We start from the raw sequence: 24,372 nt of genomic DNA on the forward strand, positions 1-24,372 counted from the left end.
GTTAGGATTTTTCCGGACACGGTTAGTGTGGCCAGCAGGCGCAGGCCGCGGAGACCCTCAGGGGACCCTGCGTCCGGTGAGCGTGTTGTCGGAACTCCCCGTCAGCGTGCCCGCCGCGGCAGGAATCCGCCTAGCCGCTCTGCGGGCTCCATCTGCAGTGTAGCGCAGTCCTCAACCGAAAGAACCCGGTCGGCTGTGGTGCGGCCTGCTCCAGTGTCACACCGCAATACCAGGGCCCGGGCCGCGCCGGAAGCAAGGCCCACGAGACAGCCACGTCAGCTTCCGGTGGGCGGGACATCACCGGAACTGCTAGCAACGTCACTTCCGGAACCGGCATCAAGTGACGGAGCTACTCAGAAAGTCTTTGACGGAGATATGAACACGCCCCAAAATTCAAAAAAAAGGCGCCAATACAAGGCGCCGTGACCACAGGGGACGCGCAGCGGGGGGGAGCAGCAGAAGGACCATTTGCATGGCAGGTACACCTGGCGATGCTCCAGTCGGGGTGCCTGCTAGAAACAACGGGACAGGGATGCAGCAGTGGAATTTCACGGGCAGGCAGCGGCAATTTGAAGATCTGCTGCCTGGCTCAATGCAACACATTCAAGGCCGTGGAGCGGCGGGCATGAGCACTGGGATGCCTGGCAGTCAAACTTGGAACACGACAGGCCAGACACGGGGGTCGAGGAAGGTCACGGACGGCAGGGAGGACCAGAGCCAGGAGTGACAGAGGACGAGCAGCGGAGACGGCGGCAAGTGCTCAGGTCCCCCCTGGTGACGAGGAGGCCAGGGGCGCAGGCCTTGCGCTGCAGCAGGAGTCGGACGGATCGGAGAGTGGGGAGGATAGAGGTGAATCCAGGCGTCGCCAGGACACAGGAATTTCGGCTGGCAGGGACACAGCACCTGCACAGCTGGGTGAGTTTGCTTCTATGTCTTGTTTGTCGCCCGCTGGGTCATTACTGTATGAGGGAGTTGATAGGCAGTCGGCGGGGCCCAGCGGGCAAAATAGTAGGGGAGGGTGCGGGTCAGATATAATGGGTCTTAGAGACATTTTGTTTAATATGTCGCAATTCTTGGCTAGAATAGATAGTGGGGGAGTTAATCGGGGTGGATTGGCACCCGCTGCAGCGGCGTGGGTGCCTAGTCAACCGGGGTCTTTGCAGGTGGGAAGCAAGATGGGCAGGTCAGGGGTCAGTGCAGACATTATACCTTCTGGGGTATCGGTTTGTGTGCAGACAGAGAAGGACAAGGCGGATAATGTAAGACTGGACGATAGGGCAAAATGGGAAGTTTATGTGTGCTTTGAGGGGCCGTTGGGGGCGCACCTAAAAAAGGATTGGCGGGATGAGTACGTAGAGATTTTTTCCCTTCTTCCATTGGAAAAGTTTAACCTGGATAAGGGAAAAAAGGATGAGAGTAGAAAAGAGGAGGAGGAGAAGCGTAGGTAGAGGTTGATTCCTCAGACATTTGTAAATTGGTTACAGGCTTTCGCAGTATTGGCTAGTGTTATTGGGGAGAAAGCTCCTGATAATTGCTCAGGCTTATTCTGCTACCTAGATGCTATCAGGGAGGCTCATAGGACTTACGGGGGTCAGGCGTGGTTAAGATATGATGAGCAATTTCGGCAGAGAAAAGCAGTCCGACCGGAGATCAGATGGGATCAGAAAGACATTGGGTTGTGGTTGAGGGTTATGACCCCAGTGAGGTATGGACAGACCTTTCTCGGGAACAACAGTAGCGGGAATCAATCAGCGGGACATGGAGGAGGTAGTCAGGGGGCGCAAAACATTAAAAAGGAAGCGGGAAATTGCTGGCAATTTAAATGTAAATTCAAACACGTGTGCTCCCATTGTAATGGAAGTTCACATAGAGCATCAAAATGCTTTAAGAGAGGAAAAGGAAAGCCGTCGGTGGTTACCGGTCAAGGGGGTTACTCCGGTGAGGGTTCACGCGATGGCCCCCTTTCTAAATAGGTATCCGGATCAGTTGAAGGCGAAAGTTATTGAGGATGGGTTTTTGGATGGTTTTAGAATACCAGCTCCTGATCATATAGTCCCTTTTTCGGTTAAAAATTTAATGTCGGCTCACCGTTATCCGGAGGTGGTTAAGACGAAGTTAGCTAATGAGGATGAATTGGGCAGGATGGCGGGACCGTTTCAGGAATTGCCTAGCAACAAGGTGATTATTTCACCGTTAGGAGTTGTGCCCAAGAAAGAGGTGAATAAGTTTCGCTTGATTCAGCATTTGTCATACCCTAAAGGGCTGTCAGTGTATGATGGCATTGCGCAGGAGTTGTGTTCGGTCGAATATACATCTTTTGATGCGGCGGCACAATGGGTACGGAGGTATGGGCCAGGGTCGTTGCTAGCTAAGACTGATATTGAGTCTGCTTTTAGGTTGTTGCCAGTTCACCCGGATAGCATCCCGTTGTTGGGATGCTTTTGGGAAGGGGAATATTATGTTGATAGATGTTTGCCAAAGGGATGTTCAATTTCGTGTTCTTTGTTTGAAACTTTCAGTAGTTTTTTGGAATGGGTAGTGAAGGACTTGGCTTCTGTGAAGTCGGTCATTCATTATTTGGACGACTTCTTGTTTATAAGTCCACCGCAATCCTTGTTGTGTAGGAATCTGTTAGGTACTATGGAGTGGGTGGCAGAGCATTTTGGCATACCTTTGGCAGTAGAAAAGACGGAAGGCCCTTGCACAACCCTAAGTTTCCTGGGCATTATAATTGATACTGAAAGGATGGAGTGTCGGTTACCAGATGATAAATTGATTTTGCTTAAACAGGAGTTCGATAGGATCGGGAGATTGCGCAAGGTGACACTGAAGGAGTTACAGTCACTGTTAGGGCGTTTGAATTTTGGGGGCAGGATTATGCCAAAGGGCAGAATATTTTGTCGCAGGTTGGCAGGAGCGACAGCAGGAGTGCGGGCTCCGCATCATTTTATTCGCTTAAATAAAGAACACAAGGAGGATCTGAAAGTTTGGAAGTTGTTTCTGCAAAATTATAATGGAACATCGTTAATACAGGAGGAGTTTTTGAACAGTTATGATTGTGAGATATTTACGGATGCTGCGGGAGGTGCTGGTTATGGGGCATACTGGAAAGGGCGGTGGAGTGTAGGTGAGTGTCCGAATTTGTGGAAAGAGAGGGGTCTTACGAGGAACTTGGCATTTCTGGAGTTGTTTCCTATTGTTGTGGCGGTGAATATTTGGGGGGAGTGTTTTGCCAACAGGAGAATTCGGTTTCACTGCGATAACATGGGAGTGGTATCGGTCATCAACAGTTTGTCGGCCTCGTCGCTGCCTGTGATTAGGTTGCTGAGGGAACTCGTACTTTGTTGTCTTAAGTTGAACGCTTGGATTACAGCAGTCCATGTACCAGGTGTAAAAAATTCCATAGCAGATGCTTTGTCTCGTTTTCAGTGGGATCGTTTTCGGGCACTAGCACCAGAGGCAGAGGACGTGGGTCAAGAATGCCCTTCGCGGTTGTGGCAGATGGTTATGGAGGAGTGGGACGGTTAATACGAGAGTCTATCACAAGGCAGACCTGGGCATCATACGAGGCATCGTGGCGAGTATGGCAAAGTTGGATTCGGGAGTGGGGCAGAGTGGAGAGTGAGGGAGATAGAGAGACGGCGGTGTTGTTTCTGCTGGGAAGGGCTGCGGAGAGCGGATGGTCGGTTTCAAAAGTTGGCAAGTTTGTGGCAGGATTAGCATTTGGTTTAAAATTGCTGGGTACGAAGGATGTTACGAAGGCCTTTTTGGTGAAGCAAGCTTTGAAGGGCTTTAGGAGAGGAGGTAAAGTGTTGGATAAACGTAGGCAGGTAACCTTTAGTATCTTGGAACGTTTGGGTTTGGTAATGGATAGGATTTGTTGCTCATTTTTTGAAGCCACATTGTTTAGATTGGCTTTTGCATTGGCATTTTTTGGTGCACTAAGGGTAGGTGAATTGGTGGCACCAAGCAGGAATAAGGTTGGGGGTTTGTTTGATGAGGATATGAGCGGTCGAGATGGGGGCATTAAATTTTGGATAAAACAGGGGAAGACAGATCAATTGGGCAGAGAAAAACGTGTGGTTTTAGGTGAGGTTAAGGGATCTTTGGTTTGTCCTAGGACATGTTTAATGGCTTACTGGCAGGTTTGGTCAGGGAAGAAGGGCCCATTATTGTGTCATAAAAATGGTGAATTTTTATCACGTTTCCAGTTTATAGCAGTGTTTAAGAAGGGTATTGCTGAGTCGGGCCTAAGCCCTGAGGTATATGGGTCACATTCCTTCAGAATTGGTGCAGCGTCGGAAGTGGATGGTTTGGGGTTAGGCAAGGAAGTGATAAAACGCATTGGGAGATGGAGTTCCGATCCATACCTGTCTTATGTAAGGAATTAGGCATTCGGTCTAATGTAATTATCTTTTGGATTTAAATATTTTGGTTGTCTTGTTGCAAGTGGAGTCCCGTTGTTAGTGTGGATTATGGGGCACTCTTTTGTCCACTGGGGGGTGCTGAGGGCAGACGTGAGGCCCGACGGAAGGCAATTGGGCATCAGCCGAGAGGAAGCCGTGGTTCGGTGGTTGGGTTTCCGAGGGATGGTATGGAGAAGAGTACTGCCAGAGTTCCATAAAGCAGCTCGTTTGGATCGGGCACCGGATATTTTAGTGCTGCACATGGGAGGGAATGATTTGGGTGCTTGACCGGTCAGGGAATTGATGAGGGACATTAATATTGATCTTTTAAGGCTATGGACATCGTTTCCTGAGGTGTTGACTCTTTGGTCTGAGGTGGTGCCCAGAAAAACATGGAAGGAGGCCAGATCATTGAAGGGAATTAATAGGGCATGTATAAAGTTGAACAGAGCCATATCAGCTTTTGTTAACAGGAATGGGGGAGTAAGCGTACGACATCTTGATCTGGAAGTGGGAGTTGGAGAATTTTGGGCAAAGGATGGCGTGCATTTGAATGATATAGGCATCGATTTATGGGCACTGGCCATACCGGGGGGGATTGAAAGGGCTTTGGTGGTGTTGGGGCGCTCATGAGCCTGAGGTGGTCAGGGCTGTTCGTTTGTGGCGGGGGGGTTGGGGTTCTTGGAGTTGGCACGGCAGTATCGGTAAAAAGGAGATTATCAAGTTACAGGATTGGCTTGATTAAGTGGGGTGATCTGGCATTTTGGTTTTGGGGTCTCTGGACGGGGTTTTACCCTGGGAGCTTTTGGTGCCCTAGAGCTGGTGTGGTACGGCTGAGGGTAACATGATGATTCAAGTACTGTTTCTTTTTGCCAGATCAATTTTTTAACTCCAAGAACCCTACCCTTGTTATTATAATGTTTATATGTTTAATATTGTTGTTTGTTAATAAAACGGCCGCTGTGGCCAAATTTATCCAAAGAGAAAATTACAGGTGCAGTGTTTTATTTGGCATGGGTGAAAAGGGGAGGGGGAATGTGAACAATGGAACCCGGGTTGGCCGTACATGGTCTAGAAGGGGGCTGGAGGCAAGGAACCTAGATGGAAGCCCCACATGACTGGGAGGAGACAGGAGGGTGTAATTTGAACTTAAAGGGATAGGGATTGGATATAGGTTGAAGGGCGGGCATTTGAGGAGGGGGGGTAGATAAAGCAGAAAGGGTGGGGTGAGAAACGATCAGTTCAGAGAAGAAAGCATTGGAAAAGTCCCACCCACCCACCCACCCCTTTTTCTTTTGTTTGTTAGTTCTTTTAAATTGCATTGGAAAAGGCCGGGTTTTGTAGGAAGAAGAACAGGAAGGTCTAATTAATAGGGTGTGTTAGTAGGGGTTATATGTATATATAAATAAAAAATAAAAAAATTTTTAGTGATGCGTTAAGATGTTTTTGTCGCAGTGGCTGGCGGGGGGGTTGGGGTTCTTAGAGTTGGCACGGCAGTGTCGGTAAAAAGGAGATTATCAAGTTACAGGATTGGCTTGATTAAGTGGGGTGATCTGGCATTTTGGTTTTGGGGGCTCTGGATTACCCTGGGAGCTTTTGGTGCCCTTGAGCTGGTGTGGTACGGCTGAAGGTAACATGGTGGTTCAAGTACTGTTTGTTTTTGCCAGATCAATTTTTTAACTCCAAGAACCCTACCCTTGTTAATATAATGTTTATATGTTTAATATTGTTTTTTGTTAATAAAACGGCCGCTGTGGCCAAATTTATCCAAAGAGAAAATTACAGGTGTAGTGTTTTATTTGGCATGGGTGAAAAGGGGAGGGGGAATGTGAACAATGGAACCCGGGTTGGCCGTACACGGTCATGTGTCACTGTCACTATTTTCAGCTCATTGAAAGAAGATTGCTGGCTGATAGTATACAGTGTGAACACAGTGCAGTTAGACTTTGCTCTGCCCACAGCAGCAGTAACCAGAATAGACTGAGGCTACATTACATGCATCATGATAATTCTAGGCAAACTCCATTTACATGCTTTTTGCATTCTGACATCACCAGACACTGACGTGGGTTGGGTGTGGTCTGAGCAAGAAATGAAACTCAGCTCTGTACAAAGAGAATGTTACTGCGCAGACTTGAGACTTCACTTCTGCAAGCAGCCAGCAGCTCTCCATATGTAAGGTAAGGACTAGTGTTGAGCAAGTACTGCTCGGTACTCGCCCGAGCATCTCACTACTCGGGATGTTCGGCGAGCATTTTCCTTACTAAGGACATAAACATAGGAAGAAAAAAACTGTGCAAAGAATGATAACTGGGAATGTCAGGAGCAGGAATGGTGGGATACAGGCGATATTCCTATTGTTTTGCATTTAGTAATTCCTATGATGATGCAACTTCTGTTTACTATGATGATGCAACTTCTGTTGATTTTAATTCTTAAATCAGCCAAATACACAGCAGTAACAATGCAAAGTGCAGTCTACAAGCAAATGCTGTAAGAAACAGTAGAGAAGTGGTAGATGATGAAGGGAGAGGGAAATGTGAGGGATAGGGTAGCTAATTCTAGGCATTCTGGATGTGTGTGCAGATGCACCTAACAATTTGCAGAAGTGGTAGGAAGTTTCCCATGTCACTCTGATTGTGTATGGCATATGCTTGTGATAGTTACCTGAAACAAGTAACATTATTACTACCTCCGATGTATAATCTGCACTCACACAATTTTCTGAATATACTTTTCTAGGGTTTTGATTCTAAATCAGAGATGTTGTTATAAGGAGGTGCAGGGGAAGCAGTTGCGCCTGGAGTCTGAGGTGCAAGCAAGGTCTTCTTTGTAAACCTCAGACTATTTTGTTATTGCTTTATCAAAAACAAATTTTGCACTAGCAGTACAACACAATATTGTGTGACTGCGTAAATGAGTGCCGTGTGGTTATCTCTTGGGGAATCAGTGTTTTGAAATTTCTTGGAAGCCTGACAATTATCTTGTTTTGTTCCATAAAAAAATGACAGAAGTTTCTAAATAACTGTAACCTACATCTACTTTAGTGGGAGACTTTATTCTGTACTAGTAGCATAAAGTTCCTACAGCAGAGAAATGCAAATACTGTTAAAAGGTCTATTCTACGCCTCATTCAGACATCTGTTTTTCATGTACAGTATATGTTCTATCCTGTTTTGCCTGGATAGAACATGAGCCCTTTATAGTTTATGGTCCTATTCACACGTCCATTTTTTTTGCATACCGCGTGTCCCCAAAAAAATCATTGAGACATTGATCGGAATTAAATATAAATGTTACCTATAAGTCCTTGAAAATCACAGACAGTACGTGGATGACATCAGTGTGCCATCTTTGTGCTGTCCGTCATAAACACAGCAATGAATAGGAAAAGCTTTGTAATTCATATTTCATTGTTTTCATACGTGAAAAATTACTGGCGAAACATTGATGACAAAATAAGAGGCTGAATATATTTTTGTGGATAGTTCTGTATGTTCTATTTTTCAAACCTTTCCAAATGGTCACAAGAATATTTTCCCACCTCCTTGCCAACTCATAATAGCTGTTTTTGGCTCATTGCTAGAATGGCTGTCTGCATGGGTTAATAAATAAAAACTCCCAGGTACATACCAGACACTAAACATCTGTTATCTATGTGTAAGGGTGGTGGACAATTGCTGCCACATTCCTAGCCCTGAAGACACCAATTGCTTTATTGTTAAGTAATGTGAATAATGTCTTGCGTCTTTTGAATATATTTGGCTATGTATTATGTTCCTGCGTGATGTACAGTAAGTAATGTATAATGTGTAGGATAGCATAGGATAAGACATAGTTTAGGACTTAGGACATAAGATAGGTAGGATAAGGTAGTGACTGTAGTTGGTGACATTTAGGTAAGTTAGGAATTAATGTTCGGGACAAGCCCATAGCGGGAAAGGATTAGTGATAGGGAAAGAGATTATTTGCTGTAGTTAGGCAGATAGGGACAAGTTCATGATTAAGTAGGAAGTGTCTTTGAGCAGTGCTGCCGTTGAGGGTGGACTACAGCAAAGGAGACTAAGGGACAAGGGGTAGTGCGATCTTAAAGTGACTGAAGAGGCGGAGTTAGATGATGGGAAAGGAAGTTGTTTCTGCGCTCTCTGGATTCACGACAAACCATTAGTATGGATAAAAATGTAGGTTTATTGGCTACGCGTTTCAGAGTCCACTGACTCCTTCCTCAGGACAACCATACATAACCTGAAGAGGCGGAGCGGCCTTCCACCTTAAAGGGTATCCTTAGATAGGACGATGAGTCTCAAGAAGCCCTGAGGTTGGTGAACACCGAATTTAACAGGACTGAATTTGTGGGACTAGTGGGGGTCCCGAGTGATAGATCCAGGGCGCCAGTAGTGGAAGAAATAGGACATGGAACCTCTGAGCAGGTAGAGAGACAATCTGATCAGGACTGTGGTGACGAGCTGGGATGTGACGAAGTAGGGAGAAACAGTGTGCTTCACCGGCCCTGGAGTAGACTACAGTGGAAGGAAATCATGTGTGTGAAAATGCTTTACACTATGAAAGAAACGTTCATAAGACTTTTTACTCGCTATCCCTTGTACATAACCCTTACCAAGTTACAGTTCAGTAAAAAGACTGTGTTTTAGAACGAGAGTCTCCTTTATTGAACTCTGAAACCTATGGTCCTGGCCAGCCAACATCATTGGCTACAGTACAGGGGGCCTGCATGGGTGCAAGGCCCCCACAGCACCAAAACCCAGCCAGGAGCCACTCATTCATGTAGCGCGTCGGGAAACTTGAGCACCCTCGGGTTTGAACTTTAAAATAGATTTATTATATTATTATTAAGATAAGCTAAATATTGTTGCAAATTGTCTAATGATAATGATTTATATATTGTTAAATGTCAAGTTTCATCTTGAATTGAAACAAATGATGAGATATTTACTTATTCTGTCTAAATATTATACCGCGCCATTGGTCTTAAGTTTAATTATGGGTGGCACTCTAATGTTAAAGGGGTATTCCCATCTCCAACATCCTATCCCAATATGTAGTAGGTGTAATAACAGTAATATTAGCAAATATCTCTGATTAGAAATGTAGTATATTTTTTCTGATTCGCTATCTCTCTTACCTCATGTGCAGGTATTGCAGGACCTTAGGTATCCATGGTTACGTCCACTGATAACATCACAGTTAGTTAGCTAGCTGCTAGTGGTCGTAACCATAGATAAAGGTCCTGCGATGCCTGCACATGAGGTAAGAGAGATAGCGAATCAGAAAAAATATACTACATTTCTAATCAGAGATATTTGCTAATATTGCTATTATTACACCTACTACATATTGGGATGGGATCTTGGAGATGGGAATACTCCTTTAAGTCATGGTGTTCATAGGTACATAGGTATTTAAGGATTTAATTTACGTGTGAATAGTGCCATGACTAAGAGCTTTTTTCTTGAAACGCGTAGGCCTAGTGTTTTTTCGTTTTTTACTACCTTTTTAGAGCATATTAATAAACTATGATTTGTTTTAACAAAGAAGATAATCCTTTGGCAGTAGGACAATTTATTTAAGATAGCATGATATGTGTCGCTGCTGTCTGTCATCCATCTTGTTTATCTTGTGAGGATGAATTCCACATGTTTCCAGTCTGGATCAGTCTGTGAAGATAATTTCCGAATGAGTTAGTCCAAATGTTTATTACTAAATATGTTCATATAAAATCAAGCATTAATTCCAGTCACATGCTGCTTTTGGAAAAAATGTTGGTCTTGTTTTCGGAATTTGCTCAATTCACCAATAAATCAACACCCTGAATAGCATAGAGAAAGATGTTTCGTCTCCTTTGCTGACATGATTACTAACTTTCTTGGCAATTTCATGGACAAAAATGATGTGCTTTTAGGTTAAAGTTTGTTGACTTCTTTTCAAAGACTGGGAGCAAACATTAGAATCAAGCTGCATTTCCGTCACAGCCGTCTGAACTACTTCCCTTATATGTTGGAGCTATGAATAAAGAGCAAGGAGAACGCTTCCTCTAGGACATTAAGACCATGGAGCACTGATATCAAAGCAGATAGAACATACAGGTGCATCTCACTAAATTATAATATCATCAAAAAGTTAATTTATTTCAGTTCTTCACTACAAAAAGTGAAACTCATATATTATAGAGAGTCATTACAAACAGAGTAATCTATTTCAAGTGTTTATTTCTGTGAATGTTGATGATTATGGCTTACAGCCAATGAAAACACAACAGTCATTATCTCGGTAAATTAGAATAATTAACAAAACAAATCTGCAAAGGCTTCCTAAGCGTTTAAAAAGGTCCCTTAGTCTGTTTCAGTAGGCTCCACAATCATGGAGAAGACTGCTGACTTGACAGATGTCCAGAAGGCAGTCATTGTAAATGTTGATCATTATAATAAATACACATTGTGAGTGAGACTTAAAAAGCCATAAGAGCGCCATCCTGTCGTCAGGATCGGTGGGAAAATTAATAGACAATAAATAAGTGAATCGTATGCTGTAATGATAAAAAAAATTATTGCTAATGAGATTCTTCCAATATCACTATCTATCATGGTTGAAGTTAAATTGAAAATACAAGAATGTATGCTAAAAATATGAGCGCATCAATTAAACCTGGAACTGATGAGTCAGGGTAAAAGGGTGAAAGACCGTTGTTATTCAGTAATAATGGTGATTGGCAGAATAATATGTGTAAAAAGGTAACATGGTATGACAGTCTTACAAATGGGAAAATAGAAGGACCAAGGGGAAAAGGATAACTAACTGGAAAACAGTCATAAGGAAAACTACAGTTGGTATGTAGGAGGTAGAGCATCCTAGTTGACGGAGAAACTGAAGACAAAGGAAGCAAAACTGGGGTGGAAACAAGCTGGTGGTGTTCATATTTAGTAGCGTCTTTGTAGTCAAGGGTTCTCGCAATGGAACCAAGCTCTCCATTTGTTGCAAGCTAGCTAACAGGTACGGACAGTATTGGTAGGATCACGCTGGAATATTAGTTGCTGTGGGGACTAGGCGTAGCAAATTATATTGTTGCGCTACAATAGTAAAAGGGATGATACTGTGGTAGCGTTGGAATAATATTATCTATCAATGTCACAGCCAACCTGTCATGGACTGAACGCTTGGTTTTACATCTGGGTCCCTTGACTAAGCAGATGCTACTGAATATGAGCTTTTATGTATATTTAACAATGCACAAAAAGATTAATTCATTTGGAATTTAGAATCCCTGTTTATATGCAGGGACCTATCCATTCAGGAAATATGGAATTGTAGCACCCCGAGGGCTCGGCTGCTACAGGGGTATTGCACCTCAGACCAGAGGTGTGATATTCCACTCCCGGGTAAGGATGGACTGTGGACCAGGACTCAGTAGCTGCATGCACCACACACACCCCATTTCCGAGGGACAGCTCAACGGTGCTCCCACTAGAAAGAAGTGCAGGCACGACAGCATCTGTTCCTGCCTGGAGTGGGGAGGGGGAGGAAAACCCAGTGGTGTAGGAGCAGATAGGGGTGGGTCTCTGGGCATAGGTAGGAGCCCATTGGTTGCTAGTCACCTGGGCTCGGGTGTTAGAAGGAGGTATAAAAGGTGGGCACCATCTTAGGACAGTAGTCAGTGCAGTGCAGAGAAGAAGCTAAGAGTGAGAGGAGAAGACAGGAAGCAGAGCCCCTGCATGGGCTCTGCTCCGCAGGCAGGCCTTGTCAGGAGGCTGGAGCCTGAGAGAGAGAGAGAAAGGAGAATGAACAGAAAGGACAGTAAGAAAGGAAGCAAGGAACAGGAACACAGAGAAAGGCCCAAAGACACGAGGACAGAAGGAACCCCATATGCCCAGGAGATACAGGGTGAAGGGTTGGCAGAGCAGGGTACCGGAACCCAAATTGGTGGAGGCGACTAATCCTCAGCCAAAACTGGAGGTTGTGACCACATCTTGGTGCGACCCCTCACTACATCCACCAGGAAAGCATACCATATAGGGTCAGGGAAACCGGAGAGAGGTTTCGCCAACAGAAGGCCCGAGGAAGCTGGACAAAGGTGGGTCACTGGTGGGGACGGCCAGAGAAAGGAAAGGAAGGGAGTCCTGTGCCACGCTTTGGAATTGCCTGGGAGTTGGTCGAGCCCCTTGCCTGGTGGACGCAGCACGGCTTGGGCAGTCACCGCCGGTACCGAGGTGACTAGGACCAGTAAAGAACTGTGAGTAAAGCATTGGAAACTGCAACCACACGTCTCTGTGTTTCATCGCCGCACCAGCACCATTAGTACTGGGACGCTCACACCATCACCACCATCATCCACATTAACTGCCCTGAGGCAATACTTCTCCCGTGGGGAGTTATCCCATACTTGGCTGCGCATACAACACCAGCCTCAGCGGTCTGCAGCGCAGCGGCGGTCCCCACTGACCGCAATCCACGGGTGGCGTAGTCGGACACTTATTATAACACCAATAGACTGCCACTGGTTTGACTACCCTGGGCACGGACCGGGTCACCGCCACGGAGAACTACAACCCCCAGCGATCCGGCTCCGGGTATCCCCCTGCACAGCACAGGCCCAGGGGGCGCGTCACCTTTGGCGTAGTCGGCAGGATCGAGACCAACCCGCCACAAACGGGTATTGCATGCCTGAAGAAAATTGTACATGTACCTGGAAAAGAAGTCTCCCGCCATTTCCAGAAGTTTCCCGCCATACAGAGTCGTTTCCCGCCATCTGGAGCCGATTCCCGCCATCAGACGCCATCTTGGACCGTTTCCCGCCATCGGACGCCATCTTGGGTCGTTTCCCGCCGTCTTCCCGCCATCCGCAGTCGTTTTCCCGCCATCGGGCGCCATCTTCGGGACGCCGCGCGGGAAGCAGAGGGGCGTGGACGCCGAAAGCGCGTGAGATCTGAAGCTCCGCCCCACGCACTGACGCTGCGTAAGGTCCTGGAAGGGAGAGGGAGCGACGCTGACGTCACAGGAGCGCGACGCAAGGTCCTCAACCCCGACGATCGACTGGGGAGGAAGATCAACGCAAGGTAGGCCACGGTCCACCAGGGGGGAGGAGGACACCAGGAACGGAGAGCAAGATGGCGGACCGGCAGCAGACCAAGCTGCCCAGCATCGGCAGTGCCCCAGCCGTCGCGGGCCCCGACCAGCACCAGGAGAAGACGCATGATGCAGGAGCGGTCGTGGGAGCAGGTAAGAGGAGTCTCCCTGTCCCGGACGCTGCCAGCATCAGCCTGCTCCCGGGCCCCCTGGTGGAGCCGCCGATCCCGGGCGCTGCAAACACCGACCTGCTCCAGACCCCGCAACAAGCCCTGCTGCTGAGCCCTCCAGCCCTGGTCACTGCCGCCACCAGCCCGCGCCCAGGCCCAAAGTCGCACCCTCTGACCCCGGGCGTCATCAACGGCGGCCCTCTCCAGGCCCGGTCGCAAGGCCTTAACTCCCCAGGCGCAAAAGGACTGTACGCCCTCCATGTCCACCGTTTGACCGAGGAGGAGCTGCGGTACCGCCCAGACATGGACTACCCTGAGGGCCCGGACGGGTCTGAAGATTACGAGGAAGGAGCATCGGGAGGACACCGTTACCAGTGAACGGTAAAGTGGAACTGTATATAGTTACCCGTAAGGGTATAGAAACTGTTGCTGATTGAAGTGTGGTCCCCGTTGGGACTAGTGTGGAGTTATTAAAGGGACTGTTACCTGTGTGCCCCTAATCCCTAACCAGGCTGAGGACTGTGAGCAGCCATTCCCCTAAGAAGAAAGAACACCACGGCCAGAACTCAAGAATGTGTTTTGAGAATGTTTTCCTTGCGAGTGTTCTATAATGAAAAAGTTTTATATGCTGCTAGAATAATAATGCAAATGTTTTATGTGATGTTCTATATGCTAAAAGAGTTCCGGTAGTTTTGACCATAGCTAGTGACAGAAGAATGTTAAAGAAAAGAAAAAGAGTACCAGGAACGTTAAAAAGAAAAGAGTACCTCCCATAAAGGGATGAGTGAAAAGTTAATGTCTTATATACGAATGCATTCTAAAAATTTGTATGTTTTCAAATTGTTTTGTTCTCTTCCAGCCCGAGGACGTGCTGTGATTTACCAGGGGGGAATATAGCACCCCGAGGGCTCGGCTGCCTCAGGGGTATTGCACCTCAGACCAGAGGTGTGATATTCCACTCCCGGATAAGGATGGAGTGTGGACCAGGACTCAGTAGCTGCATGCACCACACACACCCCATTTCCGAGGGACAGCTCAACGGTGCTCCCACTAGACAGAAGTGCAGGCACGACAGCATCTGTTCCTGGCTGGAGTGGGGAGGGGGAGGAAAACCCAGTGGTGTAGGAGCAGATAGGGGTGGGTCTCTGGGCATAGGTAGGAGCCCATTGGTTGCTAGTCACCTGGGCTCAGGTGTTAGAAGGAGGTATAAAAGGTGGGCACCATCTTAGGACAGTAGTCAGTGCAGTGCAGAGAAGAAGCTAAGAGTGAGAGGAGAAGACAGGAAGCAGAGCCCCTGCATGGGCTCTGCTCCGCAGGCAGGCCTTGTCAGGAAGCTGGAGCCTGAGAGAGAGAGAAAGGAGAATGAACAGAAAGGACAGTAAGAAAGGAAGCAAGGAACAGGAACACAGAGAAAGGCCCAGAGACACGAGGACAGAAGGAACCCCATATGCCCAGGAGATACAGGGTGAAGGGTTGGCAGAGCAGGGTACCGGAACCCAAATTGGTGGAGGCAACTAATCCTCAGCCAAAACCGGAGGTTGTGACCACATCTTGGTGCGACCCCTCACTACATCCACCAGGAAAGCATACCACATAGGGTCAGGGAAACTGGAGAGAGGTTTCGCCAACAGAAGGCCCGAGGAAGCTGGACAAAGGTGGGTCACTGGTGGGGATGGCCAGAGAAAGGAAAGGAAGGGAGTCCTGTGCCATGCTTTGGAATTGCCTGGGAGTTGGTCGAGCCCCTTGCCTGGTGGACGCAGCACGGCTTGGGCAGTCACCGCCGGTACCGAGGTGACTAGGACCAGTAAAGAACTGAGAGTAAAGCATTGGAAACTGCAACCACACGTCTCTGTGTTTCATCGCCGCACCAGCACCATTAGTACTGGGACGCTCACACCATCACTACCATCCTCTACTCTAGCTGCCCTGAGGCAATACTTCTCCCGTGGGGAGTTATTCCATTCTTGGCTGTCATATAACATCAGCCTCAGCGGTCTGCAGCGCAGCGGCGGTCCCCACTGACCGCAATCCACGGGTGGCGTAGTCGGACACTTATTACAACACAAATAGACTGCCACTGGTTTGACCACCCTGGGCACGGACCGGGTCGCCGCCACACGGAGACTACAACCCCCAGCATCCCACCAGCGATCCGGCTCCGGGTATCCCCTGCACAGCACAGGCCCAGGGGGCGCGTCAGAATCCATCCTCATGAGATAAACACGATTGATGAGAGATGGCAGTCACAAGAACGATCGTGTTGGCTTGAATTAATTAGTCTTGCCTAGCTGGCATGGATAAACAAAAGGGCAGCATGGTGGCTCAGTGGTTAGCACTATTGCATTACAGCACTGAGGCGTTGGGTTCAAATCCCACCAATGACAACATCTGAATGTGATCTGATTTTCACGGACTCTCAGAAAGGAAAAACTGGAGAAACTATTTTTTTTCCTACACACTCTGATCAAACTCTGATCAAAATAATAGGTCAGTTTTTCTCATACGTGGATCCGAGTTTCATTAGTTTTTGGTAAATGTGTCAGTTTTCACCATCAGTGATTTTCACGCATGTAAGAATAAATAAATTGCAAACCTTCTCTTATCAATTAAAATATTAAAGGGAACCTGTCAGGTCCCACATGCTCCTCAACCCAGCAGCATTCACATGACTAAATTTCCTGCCTAACCAGTAAAACGTGCTGGAAGTGTATTATGTGGGACTGCATCAGTGCTCCTGGTGTCAGGAAGCTACATTTCATTGAATTCACATGAATTCACAGATGTACTGCTGTATATTGTAAGAGAAGATGCTACCGTCGCTCTGTGCCCTGGGTAGATGTATAATTTTCCGACATGACAATGAGCTAAAACACACATCTAAGACCACCGTTGTATTTTTGAAGAAACACAAGGTGAAAGTGATTCAGTGGCCAAGTAGGTCTCCCGATGTGAACCCAATTGAAAACCTAGGGGGAATTCTGAAGACACAAGTTGAACATCACTGTCCATCCAGCATCCTGGATCTAAAAGAGATTGCTCTTGAAGAATGGAAAAAGATAGATGTTGCAATATGTCATCAACCTGTTAGTTTCATGCCTAGTAGACTTGGTGCTGTCCTTAAATATCATGGAGATTATACAGAATACTAGATGTAGTAGTTTTTGATGTGGGCTGTATTCATTTTTATATCAACTAATTTGAGTATAACTGAAGATTTTGTAATTAAAAATCTTTGGCATTGCGGCCAAAAGTTACAAAAATTGCGTCAAATTTTAGTATACTCAAAAATACACCATGGGGGGGGGGTGAGAGGGTGGAGTGAAGTTGCACCAAAAAAAGGTCGCTATTGATGATTCAATCTAAAATATCGAATTTTAGACAATGCCCACAAAGCAGAAAAACAAAAAAGATCAAGTGAGCACATATCAAATATATTTAAAAAGGTGCAAATAGAATAATGAATTGAGTGCAAACAAAAAGGCGCTAAACATTCAAAACTAGACAAAAAACAGGCGTAAAGGCAATGATGGGGCCAAAATCTTTCAAGGGAACCTGCCATCTCCAGGAATGCCACTTACCTGCAGGTATAGAATTAATATGTAAATGGCATTAAAATGCCTGCCTGCCTTACTAAGAGCATGGATACAGGGAGAAAATGAATTTAAATCTACCTTCAGTCATAAGGACGATACCGAGAGTGGTTACTGTCACAGTTGGTATTTGCAATGGAAGCCGCAAGCACCGGATTTTAATGATTTGCATGCCGCAGTTCATTCAGCGTGGTAGAGCATCCCTCAGACAACCATTAATAACCTCATTGATAGAATGCCAAACGCGTGTTAGTGCATGTATTTCTGCACGTGGCGTTCATGCTTGAAACTGAATAAATAAAAATGTTTTGAAAACTTTGTTTCCATTTTTTATCATTTGCTTATTATTAACAAGTCTGTTAATCCTGTGAGTTCCATAATTCTACATCTTTTCCTTCTTGGTTCAATTTTAAGGCCTATATTTACATAAAGATCCTCACTTACTTCATTGTAGGCCAACTCTTCATATTAAGGCTCAATCACACAGCTGTATTTTTGGTCCGAGTGCTGTCCATAAAAAAATGGACCGCACTCGGACTAATGTATTCAATGAGACAGTGCAGACGAGCGTTTTATTTTTTTTTCAGAGTGAGTCTATGTAGAACGAGCTAAAAAGCTTGTAACAGAACTTCAACATGACGTTTCAAGGATGGAGCGAGACTGCCATCTACTGGCCAGAGACAGTCAAGCGGAACCAAAATACACAAAGGAAGTTGCAGGCAGGGGAGATTCAGAGGCTGGACCCGATCAGGTGACTTCCAGGACGGAGTTCAGAGAGATAAGAGGCCAGCGCGCCAAACCTGAGGGGTCTTTGGCGCCAAGCAGCAGAGAGGAGCAGACGTGCTCCCTGCGTCCTGAGAAACCCCGTGTGACAGGCCAAATCCAGAGGCCTGAGAGGTGCTCCAGCCGGGCACCGGTAAAAGAGCTCCGGATCACTCACAGTTGTGACTCGAGTGCTGTGCCTGCTGAGGATACTAGGAACCTGATCGCTGTGCTGAGTGAGTTCGCGGAACCCGACGTCGGCCGCCGACAGACGAGGCCTGGACCCCCCTATCCAAGGCTCGAGAGACTGCCCCCAACAGCCAAGCAGAGAGGAGCTGCATACGTGAGCAGGGCCGTCACTTCCACTGCTCACCCACGGTACCGGGGACAATTGGGTTTAAGTACTCAGGTTGGGAGGGGGACGGTTGGGGCTAAAGTAGCACAACGTGATTTAATTGAATTCATCCGGAAAGAGACTCACGGCCTAGCGGGAATAACCGGTGACCCCCGCTAGGGCCAAATTCACGGTTAAAGAACTTGTGTGGTGCTTCTCATGCTTGAGGGCATCGACTTACTTTAAGAGACTGCGCCTTACTTTAAGAGACTGCACCTTATTTTAAGAGACTGCGCCTTATTTTGAGAAATTTCGTATTTTTCTGATATTTCAAACCACTGTTCATTACCCTTGTTGCTAATCCCTTGTTTCAGTATACCTGTTGTATAAAACTGTTTACAAACATTTCTGACTGTTCTCGCCTTGTGTCTCTGTGCGTTGCATTCTGGCACCTGCATTACATTTGGCGTAGTCGGCAGGATGCAACATTCAGACGCAGAGATGGCGGATCAGTCTATGGCTGGGTCCGGCCGGAGCCATATACTCCTGGGGGCTATGCTCAGCCATCTTCCCAAGTTTACAGGGGATGGCATGTCACTTTGGGACTGGGCAGAAAGACTGAGAAGTATGCTACGTATGTATCCCCTTGACCCTCTAGCCCAGGCGGAGTTGGCCCTCCTAACCCTTGATGGAGAGGCCCGACAGACTGTGATGTACCGCCCACCTGGGGACCGTGACACCGTGGATAAAGTGATAAAAATTCTAGAGGACATGCACGGTGACACTACAGATTTGGGACACTTGCGCTTACGGTTGTTTCAGCGGGTCCAAGGGGAAAATGAGACAGTAAATCAGTATGTTAATGCATTACAGGAAGTGACGGCCCATATCACTAAGAAAACTCGAGATGGGAACCGAGGACTGGGACCATTGGATGAGGTGTTGCGTGACCAAATGATTGCTGGCTTGAAAGACCCTTCCCTGAGGCAGATCCTGAAGGAGCGGCTGCGACTGAGCCCTGATATGGGCTTCCTGGAGGTAGGGGCTGAAGCTAGAGTCCTGGAGAGAGAAGTTCCTGTTCTCAAAGCCACAGTTAGAAGTCATGAGGCAATTGCTCCTGGATTCACCAACCAAGAGCCTGATTGGGTACGGGAAATACGTCAGGAAATTCGAGACATTCGGGGTGAGCTGAATTCTATTAGGAAGACTCCTACTGCCCCCTTGCCGACGGACCGTACTGCTCAACGCGGACGGAGACCAGAACGAGAAAGACGTTCCTATCCGGCCCCAGCACGACATGTACCCGACCTATCGGCAGAACGAGGACCGGAGTGCTGGACCTGCGGAGGTAGGGGGCATATCTCCAAAGACTGTCCCAACTGAGAAAGGAGGAGGAGGGGACAGCCATTAAACTAAAATGCCCCACGGTTGTGGAGCATACCGTGGGGTCTCGAGCTTCAGAGAGTAGAAGAGGGAGCTCTGAAGACATTGTCTCCGAGAGGCCCATTATCTGGGCTGAATTCAATGGGCAGCGGATCCGTTGTTTGATGGACACCGGGTCTCAAGTGACCACTATGCCTGAGACGTACTTCCAAAGTCACTTTCCTGAAGTCGCTCGTTCCTGCCGGGAACCCACTGTCAAACTGGTGGCGGCTAATCAACTACCTATCCCAGTAGCGGGAGTAGTATGGATGTCTGTGCGGGCATGTGGAAAGGACCTCGGTCGAAAAGGGATTGTACTGACCACCGGGCCCGGAGGCGATGGGCCCATTGTAACCCTGGGCATGAATGTGCTGAAAGAAGTCGGACAGTTCCTGGCTGAGGGCTGTAGCAAAAACAACTGGACCCGTGCCACTCGAGACCCAGCTAACAAGAGAGTGTTCCAGCACCTCGTGCGGGTCAGTCAGATTCAAAAGTTGCCCACTACCTCCCAGTACCTTGGTAAGGTATCGATACCGCCCGAAGCCACAATAACACTGCCGGTGGGACAGACTGTACTCACTTTGCCGGTGCTGGCACATGTGTCCTTAGAGGGCGTGGACATTCAAGTTGAACCAATGGAGGGAGAAGAAGTGCCCTCTGGACTCCTGATTGCTCGAACTCTGGCCACCGTGCGGCACGGTCGAGTACCCGTGCGCTGCATCAATTTAAGTGGCACCAGTTTACAGTTGTTGCCCCGACAAGAGGTGGTGCGAGTGTGCGTAATGCCGGAGGCCCTTACTAGAGCTGACGCTATAGGGCTGGCACCTGTGGAAGGAAAACCATGGACCCTAGAGGTGTCCCTCAATAGCCAGGAACATGGAAGAGAACCGTTGGCTGGACGCCACCTCCTGGAAGAAATGGAAGCTAACCTGACTGAGTTTTCTGCTGGACAAGTGAGGCAGATCGAACAACTTCTACAGCGATATCAGGGAGTGTTTGCACAGCATGAAGATGATTTCGGGTGCACTCGGGACATTCAGCACGAAATACCCACCGGAAATACTGCTCCCATCCGAGAGAGATATCGGCAGATCCCGCCTCAAATGTACCAGGAGGTGAAAGAGCTATTGGCCCACATGTTGCGGAACGGTGTGATCCGTGAAAGCCAGAGCCCCTGGGCGGCTCCGATCGTGCTGGTCCGAAAGAAGGACGGTACCCTGAGATTCTGCGTAGACTATCGGAAGCTGAATGCCTGTACAGTACGGGACTCCTATCCACTCCCCCGAATCGAAGAGTCTCTATCTGCACTAGGGAGCGCCAAATTCTTCTCCTCCCTCGACCTGGCCAGTGGCTATTGGCAGGTCCCAGTAGCTGAGAAGGATCGTCCGAAGACAGCTTTTGTTCTCCCTATGGGCCTGTTTGAGTTCAATCGAATGCCGTTCGGACTAACAAATGCGCCAGGAACCTTCCAACGGCTGATGGAGAGATGCTTGGGGGACCTCAACTTTGAAGCCACTTTAATATATCTGGACGATATAATTATCTATTCCGCAACGTTTGAGGATCATCTCCGCCAATTGGAACAAGTGTTAGAACGGCTACAAAGGCACGGCCTGAAAATTAAGCCTCGTAAGTGTCGTCTCTTCAAACGAGAAATTGAATATCTGGGGCACACTGTGTCCAGTGCAGGGGTGCACCCCACTGCGGAGAAAGTAGCTGCCGTGCAGAAGTGGCCCACGCCCGCCAATCTAAGGGAACTAAGGGCATTCCTGGGGCTCGCTGGATACTACCGCAGATTCATTAAAGACTTCGCTAAGATTGCGAACCCGCTCAATGAATTGCTGAGAGGAACAGCCGGGGGAGCCAAGCGGCAGCCCATTCAGTGGGGCCCACGACAAGAAGAGGCATTCCGAGCATTGAAAATGGCGCTAACAGATGCCCCGATTCTGGCCTACGCTGACTTTTCGCAGCCGTTCATGTTGTACACTGATGGAAGCTTGCATGGGCTGGGAGCAGTGCTGGCTCAAGTACAAGGAGGGAAAGAGCGAGTGATCGCGTATGCCAGCAGGTCACTCCGAGATACGGAGAAGAATCCGGACAACTACAGTTCGTTTAAGCTGGAGCTACTAGCACTGGTGTGGGCCATGACCGAGAAGTTTGCTGAGTACCTGTCAGGGTCAGAAGTGCAAGTGCGGACAGATAACAACCCTTTGGCCCACTTGGAGAACGCCAAACTGGGCGCGTTAGAACAGCGGTGGGTCGCAAGGATGTCCAAATTCCAGTATAAAATCGCCTATCGGTCCAAGGCCCTGAACACACATGCAGATGCCCTGTCCCGGGTCACTCAGGCGGGGCCGAAGAAGGACAGAGATGAGGAGCTCGAAGGCGACGAGATCCCGGATTTCAGCCAGTTCGCCGCTGCTGTGGTCGACGCCCAAGAGACCAGAGGGGAGCCGAGGCCCACTCAGATTCTGGGACGTTCAAGAGACGAATGGATACATCTGCAGCAATCCGACCCGGAGCTAGCAAAGTTGAGAGAATGGGTCGCCCTTAATCAGAGACCCGACCAGGAAACCAGAGCCGCTTCACTTCCAACTACCCTACAAATCCTAGGCCAGTGGGAGAGGCTCCTCCTGAAGGATGGCTTGCTATGCCGAAGAATCCAGCTGCCTCGAGAGTTTGATGTTACCTGGCAAGTGGTAGTTCCAGGAGCACTAGTAACACAGCTAGCCCAAGAAGCTCATAGAAGAGGTGCTCACTTCGGAGTAGAAAAGACCTTCCGGTGGTTGCAACGGCTGGTGTATTGGCCTCAACTGCGACAAGAAGTCGAGGGGGTCTGCCGAACATGTCGCCAGTGTGAGTTGAACAAGCCCCCGGAGCAAAGAGCTCCCATTCAGACCATCCGAACTTCTGCCCCCTTGGAAGTCTTGATGATTGACTACTTGATGGTAGGAACTTCATACAACGGTTATGGACACTGTTTAGTCATGACTGATCACTTCACCAAGTTTGCAGTAGTGACGCCCACTAAAGATCAGACGGCAGAAGCCACAGACAAGGCCATCTGTCAAGATTTCATCCGGATTTATGGGTGCCCGAAGCGAATACATTCTGACCAGGGGGCCGGCTTCCAAGGACGAGTGATGGATGAGCTATACCGCATCTATGGGATCGACCGTTCCCGGACAACGCTCTACCACCCGCAAGGGAACGGGGCTTGCGAGGGCTTTAACCGAACCCTGTTGCAAATGTTGCGAACACTGGAAGCGGACAAAAAGATGAAGTGGCCCGAATTCGTGTCCGAGCTGGTGTGGGTGTATAATAATCGAGTTCATGCAACCACCGGCTACACCCCCTACATGTTGCTGTTTGGAAGAAGTGGCCGAGAAATCACCGAACTGGAGCTAGACTCAGAAGACCCCGGTCCGGGCAGTAGCCCAAGTACCTGGATTCGAGAACACCAGCGTCGACTCCATACCGTGAGAAGACTGGTTGCTCAGAAGTTTCAGGAAGTAGAGCATGCAGTTCGGCCCCCGACCACAGGTGGATCGCTTCAGCCAGGAGACCGAGTGCTGGTGAGGGCTAAACGATTTGGGAGTAAGCTGGACCATCGTTGGGAGGCAATACCATATCGGGTGGTGAAGAAGGTTCACCCAGACAACCCCGTCTACGAGGTTAGGCCCGAAGGGGATGACACCGCGACATCCAGGGTGTTGCACTGTAATATGTTGCGACCTTGCTCCTCTGAAGCAGAAGTCTGTAACAGGGCTGGGCCCTCAGACGTGTTGGCTGAAGTGCCACATACAGGAACCTTGGGGGATGAAGAAGGGTGGGCCACAATGCAGTTGGGCCCGTCAGAACCGTTGGTGCCACTCCCGAGTGGAAGTCAGAATGAGTCAGGAAATGATTTGCAATCCCCAGTAGTTGATTCCTCGGATCTCCCGGAGTCTCCTCCGCAAGAAGAGCCCCGCAGAACTGAGCGGGCTAATGCCGGAATTCCTCCTAACCGGTATGCTCAGGAAGAGTTTATCTGGTCTCGAATCCAACAGAAAACGCAGGAGTGTGCCCAACTCCTGTCTGAGCTTGCACTGCCTGGAAGGAGACATCAATTCTACGAGGAGTCCACTTGCCCGAGGACTGGCGAGCAAAAAGGAGGGAGGAATGTAGAACGAGCTAAAAAGCTTGTAACAGAACTTCAACATGACGTTTCAAGGATGGAGCGAGACTGCCATCTACTGGCCAGAGACAGTCAAGCGGAACCAAAATACACAAAGGAAGTTGCAGGCAGGGGAGATTCAGAGGCTGGACCCGATCAGGTGACTTCCAGGAAGGAGTTCAGAGAGATAAGAGGCCAGCGCGCCAAACCTGAGGGGTCTTTGGCGCCAAGCAGCAGAGAGGAGCAGACGTGCTCCCTGCGTCCTGAGAAACCCCGTGTGACAGGCCAAATCCAGAGGCCTGAGAGGTGCTCCAGCCGGGCACCGGTAAAAGAGCTCCGGATCCCTCACAGTTGTGACTCGAGTGCTGTGCCTGCTGAGGATACTAGGAACCTGATCGCTGTGCTGAGTGAGTTCGCGGAACCCGACGTCGGCCGCCGACAGACGAGGCCTGGA

The 24,372-nt window shown here is 48.4% G+C and overlaps 1 protein-coding gene across 23 annotated transcripts in view; it reads left to right on the plus strand.

Moving 5' to 3' along the window:
* The first annotated feature begins 6,319 nt into the window (after positions 1 to 6,319).
* The window catches only part of LOC141265438 (NFX1-type zinc finger-containing protein 1-like), a 391,532-nt gene continuing 373,479 nt past the window's right edge, over positions 6,320 to 24,372 (plus strand). For 21 of the 23 annotated variants that reach the window (XM_073678522.1, XM_073678536.1, XM_073678535.1 and 18 more), the window contains exon 1: positions 6,321 to 6,586. The gene's annotated coding sequence lies outside the window, so the exon portion shown is untranslated. Of the gene's footprint in view, positions 6,587 to 24,372 lie in introns of all 23 variants that reach the window. The other 2 variants (XM_073678542.1, XM_073678541.1) reach the window with 1 other exon arrangement.

This window comes from Phyllobates terribilis, unplaced genomic scaffold (genome assembly GCF_046119375.1).
Source record: "Phyllobates terribilis strain yellow unplaced genomic scaffold, ASM4611937v1 Scaffold_4__5_contigs__length_816908805, whole genome shotgun sequence".
Classification (NCBI taxonomy): domain Eukaryota; kingdom Metazoa; phylum Chordata; class Amphibia; order Anura; family Dendrobatidae; genus Phyllobates; species Phyllobates terribilis.